Genomic DNA, 14,273 nt, shown 5'->3' with positions numbered 1-14,273 from the left:
GAAGGAATTTCTTCGTGAAACGAGATTTGAAGCTGATGACTCATCTTCTGAAGGCTGCTAAACAGTAGCTCAAACGTGCTGGTCCTGACTTCTACTGTACAGGTATACAAGCGGTAGTTTGATGATGACGTAAGGCAATTGGAAGGGATGGAGGTTATGAGGAGAAATGACATTTTTTTCAGTCAAGAATGTATCAACGTACTGTAAAAATACCAAAGATATGGAAAACAAGTTGAATGCTTAAAAAAAATATTGTGCATACCTTAGGAGCGACAGACACTCTTACGGGTAGTCTTATATGGCAGATATTTTCTCTACACAAATACTGAGTAACTAGTAACGGAATCAGCTGGTTGTGAGTAGTCCGACATTTGAGGTCGAGACTGTTGGAACGACCGGACGGCTGGTAATTGGCCGTCCGGGAGGATTAACGCGCAGATGCGCTGCCAGCCACTCGGGCATCGGTAATTGTGTGCGCTCTCCCGTGGACGGACGGGCGTGACACGCGGGATCGGTCATCTGCGGCGTGCTGCGCAGTGCGCCCTCATGTCACGCACCTCATTCGGATCTGTTCTCGTAATCGTAGTAGCACTGCAGTTTCCGTGTAGCTCGAGGTACCTACCCGTACTTGTATTACGTACTGAATAAGGCACGAATGAGGTCGCCAGTGCAGTGGACTATTGCTTAATTACTGATTGTATAGTATTTTGTTTCTGTAGCCATACGTTACAATAGAGGTCAAGGGAAAGCAGTGAGTGGAAACGGGAGCACATATAAGGTGTCCTGGAGGAATAATAAATATTTCATAAAGGAGTAGTACAGATTAATTCGAGTAAAATATTTCATAAAACAGTGTCCAGTTGTTATTGGCTGAAAGATTACAGCTGTTAGAATTTAACCGAAACACTAGAGGAGAATAGGAGAGTGATACAGTTCCTAGTTGATTTTTGTAAGTAAATAATAAATGTCGTGTGACTAGGGCCTCCCATCAGGTAGACCGTTCGCCGGGTGCAAGTATTTCGATTTTCGAACACGGGCCCTTAGATTAACATTCTGTCGCGCTAACCATTTTTTTTTTTTTTTGATCGTTGTGTTCGGTCGCTGCTGACGTCACATGACATCCTTTCAAGTTCGGTTGTTGATCCTTCTACGCAGGCGGACAAGGAATGTGACCATATATTCCTCACCATGTTTCGGGGTTTTTTAAGCTTAGAAGACGTGTCGCTTGACGACTCTCGTCTCCTGCACTCTCTGGTTAAGAAATCGACTGATGGATTGGATTGTTTGAGGAAGGAGACCAGACAGCGAGGTCATCGGTCTCATCGGATTAGGGAAGGATGGGGAAGGAAGTCGCCGCGCCCTTTCAAAGGAACCATCCCGGAATTTGCCTGGAGCGATTTAGGGTTCAAATGGTTCAAATGGTTCTGAGCACTATGGGACTCAACTACTGAGGTCATTAGTCCCCTAGAACTTAGAACTAGTTAAACCTAACTAACCTAAGGACATCACAAACATCCATGCCCAAGGCAGGATTCGAACCTGCGACCGTAGCGGTCTTGCGGTTCCAGACTGCAGCGCCTTTAACCGCACGGCCACTTCGGCCGGTGCGATTTAGGGAAATCACGGAAAACCTGTATCAGGATGGCCCCGTCGTCCTCCCGAATCGACTGATGTACTCTGACGTACCGGCAGCGTTTCCATTACAGGACTCGTTCACAAATACCGTATCATCATACTCAGCATATGAAAGTACGTGCAATATTCTTAAACTACAGTAAAGCGCCAAAGATACTGATACACCTGCCTAATATCGTGTAGGGCCCCCGCGAGCACCCAGAAGTGCCGCAACACGACGTGCCATGCACTCGACTGATGTGTGAAGTAGTGCTGGAGGGAAATGACACTATGAATCCTGCAGAGCTGTCCATAAATCCGTAAGAGTAAGGGCGGGTAGAGATCTTTTCTGAACAGCACGATGCAGTGCATCCCAGATATGCACGTCTCTGCCGCCGACCAACGTCTCTGGCGCATTTGCATCTGTGGCCGCATGCGCATAAAGGGACGAAGCGAGCACTGGAGCAGCAGTCTTGCGGCTCACTCCTAAGATGGCTGAACGTTATACAGTCGAAATATTAGAAGAGGAACGAGATTTCTTGCGGCTGCACACCCGAAACTTAATGGAACATGCTCGATAATGTTCGTGACTGGGGAGTTTGGTGGCCAGCAGAAGTGTTTAAACTCAGAAGAGTGTTCTGGAGCCACTCTGTAGCAATTCTGGACGTATGGCGTATCATATTCTGCTGCTGGAATTGCTCAAGTCCGTCGGAATGCACAATGGACATGAATGGATGCAGGTGATCAGGCAGCAAGCTTATTACGTCTCACCTGTCAGAGTAATATCTAGACGTATCAAAGGTCCCATATCACTCCAACTGCACACGCTGCACACCATTACAAAGCCCCTACCAGCTTGAACAGTCACCTGATGACATACAGAGTACATCGATTCATGAGGTTGTCTCCATACCCGTACACGTCCACCCGCTCGATACAATTTCAAACGGGACCCGTCCGACCAAGCAACATGTTTCCAGTCATCAACAGTCGAGTGTCGGTGTTGACGGACGCAGGCGAGGCGTAAAGCTTTGCGTCGTGCAATCATCAAGGATACACTAGTGGACCTTCGGCTCCGAAAGCCCATATCGATGATATTTCGTTGAATGGTTCGCACACTGACACTTGTTAATGGCCCAGTATTGAAATCTGCAGCAATTTGCGACGGGTTGCACTTCTGTCACGTTAAATGATTGTCATCAGTCGTCGTTGGTCCCCTTCTTGCAGGATCTTTCTCCGATCGCAGCGATGTCGGAGATTTGATGTTTTACCGGATTCCTGATATTCACGGTTCACTAGAGAAATGGTCGAACGGGAAAATCCCCTCTTCATCGCTACATCCGAGATGCTGTGTCCTCTCACTCGTGCGCCGACTATAACACCACGTTCGAACTCACTTAAAGCTTGATAACCTGTCATTGCATAAGCAGTAACCGATCTAACAACTGCCCCAGACACTTTTGTCTTATATAGACCATAATCTGCCTATTTACACATCTCTGTGTTTGAATACGCATCCCTATACGAGTTTCTTTGGCGCTTCAGTATAAATAACAGAAATGGTTAACGAATCACAGTGACATGCATAGTTTGTGAGCGTGTGGGGTTGCTATTCCGTGAGGATTAGCTGAGCAGTCTAAGGCGCTGCAGCCATGGACTGTGCGGCTGGTCCCGGCGGAGGTTCGAGTTCTCCTTCGGGCATGGGTCTGTGAGTTTGTCCTTAGGGTAATTTAGGTTAAATAGTGTGTAAGCTTAGGGACTGATGACCTTAGCAGTTAAGTCCCATAAGATTTCACACACATTTGAACATTTTTGCTATTCTGTCATTCTGCACAACGGATTAATCTGAGATGTACCCTTTACCCTGTGGCTCCTGCAAGATGCAATTTCCACCCCCACACTACTACAGAAGTCAGACAGACGCTCTTAACGTTCTAAAGAGAAATGCCTGAAAAACTTTCAGCAATAAATGTCTTCTGGAGTCGTCCGCTGTAAGGAACTGACACAAAAATTCACAAAATTTCTTACGTAACTAGTGGGATACTTGGGTACTGGAGTAGTGCTAGTTAGTGTAAGAAAAACATGAAACTAACGAAAATTATTATTTATTTTGCTAAAATTCTGAGAAATCACAATGGCACCTTTAGTTATGAACTGAAGTTATTTCTGGGTTCTTTTTGGAATGTGAAGTTACCTCTCAAGGATAGGATTCGCTAATTAAATTTTTATAAAAAGTTTAAGATTGTTATTGACTTGGCAGAATGGCTGAGAGGCGCGCCTACTCAACTTGAATAATCATCCGTTAGAATGTTGCTAGGTACGGTCGAGGCAGTCACGTGTGAAATGCAGTGAAGTGTACTGTTGTGGAGGGAATATGGGGCTCGCAAGAGCTGTAGTGCACAGTACCGTAAGCTGCGATGACTGCTGTCTGCGCCGCTCGTTGCTGACAAATAAGATGACTCTCGTTTTATCTGGATCGACCTTCGCCAATCAAACTCTCCCTACGCCTTGAGGAAGTCAAGGACTTCTATTCGCCCCTAGTCTAACTATTGGCGTGGTACACCGGTCAGATAACCAGACTACCATGATGCCACTCAAAAATTCGCTGACAGGCGTTTAACTATAACTCTGTCCTTTCACACCACAGTGTGGCGGCCAACACAGCGAACAACGCTTAATCGCAAGGACACAGTATAGAGTCACACTCTGATTCGCTCTCAACAGAGGTGCTCTCCCAGTGAAGTACTGAGGAGAGACTTGTTCCCCGCTCTTTGAGTACACGTACGGGCGTGCACGCTCTCGTTACGTGTTCTCGCTCCAAGAGCGACAACGGAACGGCCCCTCTCCACGCCAGACATGAAGGGGTATATCTTTCGGTCTCTTCCATTACTCCTTCAGCTCAAGGTGTCAGGAATATCGTCTGCCAATCAGCATTGCTCTTCTAAACTGGGAGAATGACGTTTCGTTTAAGGCGACCAATCCGGAAATCTGTAGCATCGGCGTTTGGCGTTTGCTGTCTCCCTGTGAAAATCTCTGAAACTGCGTGCTATATTTGTAAAGGATGCGTAGGCTGGGCGCTCCCACACAATGTAGCGGAATTTGCTTTTAAGCCGAACACGGGGTCGTCCTTTCACTCGCGCAAACGCTGTCTGCTCTATGGGCGGTCACCAGCCGACGTAGATAGGTTGGGACCGGCCTCCTGGCGTGCGGTTGCTCTCCTGAACTAAAAGCCCCTGCGACCGTCGTGTCTTGAATGTGTGCGTGTACGCCAGCCTCGAGTATTTCAATCTCGGTGCGCATTTGCGATTTATTAGTTATTTGCATATCGTTTACATGAACTCATACAACACTGACTTTATCTTATCGAGTTTGGGTTCGAATGAAGCGTCTTGATGTGCGGAATATTGTTGTGAGGGCGGAATATGTAAGCAATGAAGACCAGGAGACCACGACGTCATACAAGTTTAAAAATGCAGTTATGTGAAATAAAGCACAGCTTCACAACTTGAACATCAAAACAAAGCTTACAGTCGATAGATAAACCTATAGCAGCTCGACATCAATGTGCGAAATGAACAGCCATCGTTGTGATTAGCTGTATCTCTGAGAAGAATAAAAGTTTGACACACCTTGTATTGAATATTTTACTTGAATTAGTGTCTACTACTAATACCATCTCCTCAAATTTTGACTGTTCTGCCTGTAATCCTCTACATGGTTTGCTCTTAAACACTGCTAAAAAGAGCTAGGAGAACACGAATATCAACGACTAGAATGTTAAATCTATTTTGATAGGGATTTATCTGTTGTCTTATTGCTTGGCTTGAGGACTACGCTTCCTATGAACGCAACAATTATAATCATTCACCATACAATGGCTGGTTGCGCATTAGTGCCAGCTGACCCCTCAGAAGAAACAGTACCACTGCCCCATTGTTTTTTAGTTAAGTACACAGATGGCAGTTGTCATTTGTGGATGATGTATTTACCGAAATCATGAAATGCGACATCTTAATGCGGTGCAAGTTGTAAAGGCGATCTGCCTAATCCAAAAGCATCGACTTTCGGTCTTATTGCTGCAGATGCCAATGCCACTCTATGTGTCATCCATAGTTTGTTGACACGCTACAGAGAGACAAGGCAGTACATAAGGCGGGTTGGACAAGGCCGCCGACGTATTACGACCCAATGTGAGGATCGATCGCTGGTCATCTGCACTGCTGGAGTCGCAAGGATACCGCCAGAGCACTGCAAGATGCTCTCAGAGGGACCAGAGAGGCCGTTGTGTCCGATGAGACTGCAATGAGCGGGCTACGAAAAAGGACCTTACGACGCAATCGTCCCATTCGACTGCCCCGCTTTACACGACAACTTCTTGCAGCTCGCCTACAGTTCTACCGTTCCCATGTCAGCTGGAAACTTCGTCATTGGCAAAACGTGTTATTCACAGACGAATCCAGATATCCTCTGAAGCAAAGTGATGGCCGTTTTCCTGTGAGAAAACCCATGGAGAGCGGCACTTCCCAAATGTTGTCCTGGAAGTCGACAGATTTGCAACCTTCTGTAATGTTGTGGGGAGGCTTCATTGTTAACAGCCATGCTGATCTTGTCGTTGTCCACGGTCGCCTTACCGCCAGGTAGCACATAGAACAGATCCTGTTGGACTATGTGGTGGCTGCTGCATTCGGTGGTGGCCATGAATTCCTTCTAATGCCAGGGCCTTTGTGGCGGGTGTCAGATGAAGTATCTTATGAAGCCTGGACATTGAAATAATGGAATGGCCGGCAGTGAGTCCCGACCTAAGCCCCATCGTGCATATGTGGGACATGCTTGATAGGCGCGGTCGTAGTTGAGTTGTTCCGCCAGAGACCCTACAAAAACTCCCATGGACTCTTATTTCAGAATAGGAACAGATATCACAGGGCGACCTCCGTACACTTATACGGAGCATGCCACGTTGGTGTCAGTCAGTGACAAACGCTCACGGACGGCATACACGTTCTTGAAGCTCTTAAATTCCAACGGAAAGCACCCAAGATGACGGGATGAATGATTGTTTCCACTTTCTTTTCGTAACCTGTCAAAGATTTCAGTTTTTTTAATGTAAAAGAGTGAGGCTGTAATGATATTTTGTTGTTTACTTAATTCGTGAAAGATAAATGTGTAATTCGGTAACATATCCAGCCCTAAATTATTGCTCAATGGAGTGTGGCAGACGCCCAAAGTAATATTCCCCTAATTCTTTTGAGCAGCATAGTTCCACGGTGAATCGACGGTCCGCTATATGTTCTCTCTGAATGATATGTTGCACGAAACCTTAACCCATGGCGTTGTCATCAAATCTGATGATCAAGATCTATACGTAGCCTTCCAGCCCGCATTGTCACGCAGCTTTTATTCTGCCAAACTTCGCTTTAATCATTATGATGTGGACAGACTGTTACCAAGTTCAGTGGCTCCGTCCCCCAATGTGCGTTACTATCCTCAGACACTGAGACGGATCGTGACAGACTACGATCTCGACGCAAAACAAATCAGAGTGAGGAAGTAAGTGTCATCCCGCGTAATCGCACGACTGATCCTCGACCTTCATCCATGCAAGTGGTGCATCGGTTTCTTCGCGAGGCAAGATCCATTATGTATTGCTAACGGCTGATGTTTATATGTATCTCACAATAGTTCTCTGAATGTTGTGCTGCTACAGGTTGACACCCGTGCCCACTACCCAATTTTAGGATGTTGCACAGGGAGGCTTTCTGAGTACGCTGGTATCATGGACCCGCGGTGTCCGTAGACTCATTACAGAGCAACAATATAATTGTCATCTATTCGGTTTGTTACCCCATTTACATTCATCTCTGTGAATACATCTTCATAACAGTGAAAAAGCCTGTAATATGAAAACACCCAAAATTACAACATGAGGCAATGTAACAATATTCACATGTAAACTTACTGTGATGTACTTGTCGCTGCAGGAACAGCTCAGAATAGCATCGTTGTATAGCTCTTTCATTGCATTCAGTGAATCCAGACATGGGGTGCATGAGACCAATTCTTCATTACTAAACATACCGATATTGCTGTATATCTCTGTAAACGTACAACTACCACTGCCTGGAGAGTAAAATGGGCATTAGTTTTGTCAACAGCAACTACCGTGAGAGAATGGAACAACTTTTGTTATAGCCTGGCCTTCATGGATACTACGGAATCGATACGCAGGGGGCTGAAGAATATCTCTAGTTCTTCACTTAATACTGTTTCTTGAGATCCCAAACACTGCAGCATTATTGTGTTATGATGACGAGGAACGAATCGTCGCCAATGTTGACTGGTGGCCATTGCAAAATAGAAACAGCAGGTTTATCAGTAACGTCGATAAAGTCTGGATCTGCAACGACTAAAATAATTAGAAGTCTTTGAAAAAAAAATATATATTGCACTTAACTGGTTGTACAGGACTCTTCTTGGCTGCATACATATAATTATAAGCAGAAAGCTATTGAGGCCTCACTTAGTCCATACGTTACGAAGCACCTTGTTAGAAGTTGCTTCCTATCAGCTGAAGGCTATCCTACATTCTTAGTTGACGTCCCGAGCAACAGTAGACGAGAGCTCGCTAGATACTTGTCACAAGCCGCGGAGCGGCGCTTGTCGCGACTCGCGGGTCCAACGATACTGATACGGACCGCGGTCGATAACTGCAACCCCTAACAAGTGTGGTATCGAACGTTGATACGACAGTAAGACTGGTTGCACAAGTGAGTTTTAGTCAGTCTCCTTTGTACACTGTTTAAATTTTCGCAGAAATCCTGCCAACGAACGGAGGTGCCCAGCTGCCTTACCTGCGATTGAGCGACTGAGCCTAATTGATCGTTTCATTTCATCTCCCTAAAAACTCTACCATTTAGGTACTTATATGAGTTGACTTATTTCAGTTGTCTCATTGATATTGTAATCGTGGGACACGTTTCCCTCCGTTTTATGACCTGCCCAATTTTATGTTCCTGAAAATTGAAAACTAGATCCCTAACTTTGTACCGCTTTCATAACTTATCACGCTCTGCCCAGTTATTTGAGCAGCTTTTTTGAGACAAGACTTCATTACAGGTAAGTGCATCATCTGCTAAAAGTTAGAGGTAGTATTAGTATTACCTAACAGATTGTTAAAACACAAGACGAGCAATCAACGTGCCAATAAACTTCCCTGGGGCACGCCTCAATTACTTTTAGTTCTGTCGATAGCTCTCCATACAAGATAACATGCTGCATCTTCCATACAAAGAGTTGGTTTTATACCTCACATAATCGTACTTTTGCCATTAAGCGTTGGTGTGTTATTGAATCAGCCGGCCGAAATGACCGAGCGCTTGTAGGCTCTAGAGTCTGGAACCGCGCGACCGCTACGGTCGCAGGTTCGAATCCTACCTCGGGCATGGATGAGTGTGATGTCGTTAGGTTAGTTAGGTTTAAGTAGTTCTAAGTTCTAGGGGACTGATGACCTCAGAAGTTCAAGTCTCATAGTGCTCAGAGCCCTTTTTTTTATTGAATCAAATGATCTTCGGAGGTCAAAAAGTCGCTGATGGAGATGGAAATCAGTTATATCCTTTTCAAAGGAAGAATCCTCGCATTCGGCTCTCACGATATTGAGGCAAATCTCGAAAAATCTAAATCTCGCTAGGAAAATGGCATCATCTGCGTGATTACGCAGAAGCTCGGATGCAGCGATGTTCACGACTCTGTACGGATTTGAAATGTTTAATCATTTAAAAAAATGGTGTACGCTTTATGGCTGCCCGTATTAAAAATTCCTGGAACAGACCTGAGGGATATTAGGAGACTGTACATTGGTACTGCGAGGCGAAATTTGAGAACGATAAATAATTTTGTTTCTTTTAACAATCTTGTACGTGAATGTTTGAATTTTATAATGGCCACTGATAACACATTGAAATAAATTAGAAAATACAAGTAATTCCACGATGAAGGCTGTCTGTTAAAAACGTATTTCGTATTAAATATCACTATCCTCACTGCGCGATAGCAATGGCGATGTTACTGATGACAGTGCAACTACAGCACGGTTACTGAACACGGTTTTCCGAGAGTCCTTTTCAAAAGAAGACAAAATAAAATGCCATAGTTCGAAAGAACGACTGCCAACATGAATAACTTAGAAGTAGACTGCAAAATTGCACAAGTCACGCCAATAATCAAGACTGGAGATAGGAGTAATCCTCTGAATTACAGATCCATATCACAAACGTCGATTTGCAGTAGGATTTTGGAACATACCCTGTACTTGAAGAATATGAATCACCTCGAGTGAAACGATTTGTTAACACATAGCTAACAAAAATTCAAAAAATGTCGTTTTTGTGAAACACAACTAGCTCTTTATTCTCATAAAGTAATCGCTGCTACTGACAGGTGACGTCAAATTGATTCCATATTTTTGTATTTCCAGAAGGCTTTTGACACCGTTCCTCACAAGCGACTTCTAAGTAAATTGCGAGCCTGTGGAGTATCGTCTTAGTTGTGAGACTGGGTTCGTGATTTCCTGTCAGAGAAGTCACAGCACGTAAGAACTGAGAGAAAGTCATCGAGTAAACCGGAAATAACATCACACGTTCCTCAAGGAAGTGTTGTAGGCCCTCTGTTGTTTCTGATCTGCATGAATGATTTAGGAGACAATCTGAGCAGCTCTCTTAGATTATTTGCTGATGATGCTGTCATTTACCGTCACTTAAAGTCATGAGACGATCAAAACGAATTTCAGAGCGATTAGGAAAGATATTTCTATGGTGTAAGAAGTCGCAATTGACTCTAAATCAAGAAATGCGTGGGGTCATCCACATGGGCACCAAAAAGAATTCGTTAAATTTCTATTACGCGATAGATCACGCAATGCTAAGGGCTGTAAACTCAACTAAATTCTTAGGGATTACAATTACGAATAACTTAAATTGGAACGATCACACAAATAATGTTGTGGGGAAAGCATGTCAAAAACTAAGATTTATTGGCCCAACACTGAGGGAATGTAACAAGTCTACCAAAGAGACTCCTTACGATACACTTGTCCGCCGTCTTATGGAGTACTGTTGTGCGGTGTGGGATCCGCATCAGATAGGATTGACCCAGGGCACCGAAGAAGTTCAAAGAAAAGCAACTCGCTTTTTACTATCTCTAAATAAGCGAGAGACCGCCACGGATGTGATGCACGAACTGGGGTCGTGGTCATCAAAACAAAGGAGTTTTTCGCTGCGGCAGGACCTTCTCACGAAGTTTCAATCACCAGTGCGAAAATATTTTCTTGACGTCGAACTACATATGGAGAAATGATCAAAATAATAAGGGAAATTAGAGCTCGCACGATATATTTTAATAGTTCGAGTTTGACGCGTGCTCTTCGAGAGTGGAACGGTAGACAAGTAGCTTGAAGGTGGTTCGATGAACCCTCTGCCAGGCATTTATTTATGAATTGCAGAAAAATCATGTAGATGTAGACGTAGACGCAAGTTGCAAGTCAGTAGCATGGTGGGAACACGCTGTATACACTGTTCTTGTCTGCTAGAGAAGTCACATTTTTGACTGCATAATAAAAGCATATCGGAACGATGTAGTTTGAGTGCTGAGCCCAGCTGACCAATCAGGTAGCTAGGTAGTTAAAGTTTCCACTTTCATTGCTATGCAGAAGAGCACGAAGGTTCCCTTCCACCTTTTCTCTGCCTCGTGATGACTGGGTGTTGTGTGATGTCCTTAGGTTAGTTAGGTTTAAGTAGTTCTACGTTCTAGGGGACTGATGACCATAGATGTTAAGTCTCGTAGTGCTCAGAGCCATTTGAACCATTTGTTCCCTTCCACCGATCCAGGGCCAGGCCGCCCGCTGCTACTACAGGAACACGTCACCTGCAGCTATCGTTCTTTTTTTTATGTTCAGATTCTTCCGTCTTCTGTTTTGGCAGGATGGTCACTTCTAAGCGGCAACGTTAGGGAATTTAGGGGAGAGTGGTGCTTCCTAGCGTGCTATCACGTCGTTATTCAGCTCTGCAGATGTATTATTTTTGTCAACAATGTTAGAAATGAAAAGTAAAAGGGGTGCTGATGTCAGCTGCATCGGAACACTACGCGGAATCAGCGGTGATGAGTGAAAATGTGTGCAGGACCGGGATTCGAACACAGGATCTCTTGCTTACTAGGCAGGTGCGGTAACCACTGCACCAATCGAGACACAGTTTTAGCACAACTGCACGGACTATCTCGGCGCGGCTCCTTGCCGACCTACACTCCCATCGAGCGCCATCTATCCATAGGCCCTGTCCATTTCCTCCATACTCGCTACTCTGAGACTCCCACAGGAGGTCGGACTTATTTGGGCATCCACAGAGAAGAAGGTGGATCCATTGCCCATTTAGGCGAATCAATTATATGAATGCGTGGTGTCTGTTCTTTCGAACATGCCTATCTGTTTGTCCGACTGTTAAGACCCTTTTTCTTAGCAAAGGGTAGACGATCAAGTTCAAGTTATGTCACCTACTAAGTTCTATGGTCCGTTGTCGGTGTAGACTATTTAAGTGTCTAAATCAATGAAGTCAAAACTTACGGCCATTTGTGTGCCATAGTTTGATACTCACAAACTCCTTCATCAAAACCTAAAGGGTATTCCCCATCAGTTAGAATCATTAAATTTAGCAAGAAGCAGGATTTCAGAATAGAGTTAGGAAGCAAAATCCGAAAGTAGTTAATCAGAAAATATATCAAACGAAAAAAGTATTTTTTTGTCATTTGATATCGGTGTGTCTACACGTCTGTTAAGAGTCCTTCTTTTCAGGAACGGGTAGAAGTAACAAGTCGAAATTTATGTCATAGGCTAAAGCCTATGGAACCCTTACGATGCAGTAAAGTTAAGCTTCTAATTCAATTCAGTCAAAAGATACGGCCATTTATGTCGTATATTTTGATACTCGTAAACTCAATCATCAAAACCTATAGCGTTCTTCCTGTTGGCCTACAATCATTAAATTTGGCAAGAAGCAAAGTTTCACAGTATTAGTAAAGTAAAAAAATCCTAAGGTTGTTAAATTGTAATTATATCGCAAGAAAAAAAATCAATTTTTTTCTTTTGTTATAAGTATGTCTGTCTGTCTGTCTGTCCGCCTGTTAAGACCACTTTTTCTCAGGAATGTGTTGATGTGGCAAGTTGACATTTATGTTAGATACTTAAGGCCTATGGCCCCCTGGCGGTGTAAAAAATTTAAGCTTCTAAGTCACTGCAATCAAAATATATGGACATTTGTATGACATATTTTGATACTCCAAAATTCAGACAGCAAAACCTATAGGGTACCTCCCGTTGATTGAAAATCAAGAAATTTGAGGAGGTGTCACAGTAAAAGTAAGATAAATTCTAAGTTGCTGGTTTGTAATTACTTCACATGAAAGTTTTTTTTCTGTCGTTCGTTATCCGAGAGTCTGCACCTTCTGTCCGTAAACAAGACTTTTTCCGTGGAACATGCAGACGCACCCCGTTAGCGCGCGATTCCTACTCGCACATAGCTAATTGTTTTTTATTCCCGCGTAGCGCGTTAGAGGATATGTGTAACTTCGTTGGGTAATTTTCATGCTTGTTAAATGAATAATAACAGTAATTAATTCCAAATTACTCATTAATTACATCATCCTAAAGTCATTTACATATTTTTACGATCTTCATGCTCATTGTCTACTTCGACCGCTTATCCACTGTTTACATTCCAAACTGATGATATCACAATTCAGTACATACGTTCTGCCTTTCAGTGGAGCTGCTTTCATGATACATTATCCTTAGCAGGCAGCATTTTTCTTCCTTTGCATTCATATTACAGCTAAGGTAAGGTTGGACTCAACTGAAGAGAACTTTGACACACATGCTGCAATGCAGAATCTGGTGAGAGTGGATTTTGGGATTCTTGCTTCTTAGCAATAGGTGTTAAGCCATACAAAATGCACTCTAGATCTGCATCGCATTCGTTTTCTCTACAAGAGATTGTATTACAATGACTGAACTTCTACGTCGTAATTTTGCGTTACTTAAACACGCGTTAAAGATGCTTTCCGATGCACTACGAAAGTTTTGTCTACCACCAAGTGTTAAATTAATAACAGCCAGCTCGTGCTGTCGTTCATTCATGCGCCAGAATTTTCCATACGAAGATGAAAATATTCTGGACACTACAGTCGTACCAGTAATGAAGTTACCGGGTGATCAAAAAGTCAGTATAAATTTGAAAACTGAATAAATCACGGAATAATATAGATAGAGAGGTAGAAATTGACACACTTGCTTGGAATGACATGGGGTTTTATTAGAACCAAAAAAATACAAACGTTGAAAAAATGTGCGACGGATGGCACTTCATCTGATCAGAATAGCAATAATTAGCATAACAAAGTAAGACAAAGCAAAGATGATGTTCTTTACAGGAAATGCTCAATATGTCCACCATCATTCCTCAACAATAGCTGTAGTCGAGGAATAATGTTGTGAACAGCACTGTAAAGCATGTCCGGAGTTATGGTGAGGCATTGGCGTCGGATGTTGTCTTTCAGCATCCCTAGAGATGTCGGTAGATCACGATACACTTGCGACTTCAGGTAACCCCAAAGCCAAT

Source organism: Schistocerca nitens, chromosome 8 (genome assembly GCF_023898315.1).
Source record: "Schistocerca nitens isolate TAMUIC-IGC-003100 chromosome 8, iqSchNite1.1, whole genome shotgun sequence".
In the NCBI taxonomy this organism is placed as follows: domain Eukaryota; kingdom Metazoa; phylum Arthropoda; class Insecta; order Orthoptera; family Acrididae; genus Schistocerca; species Schistocerca nitens.
The sequence above is the reverse complement of the archived record's forward strand: the minus strand, read 5'-3'. Positions refer to the sequence as shown.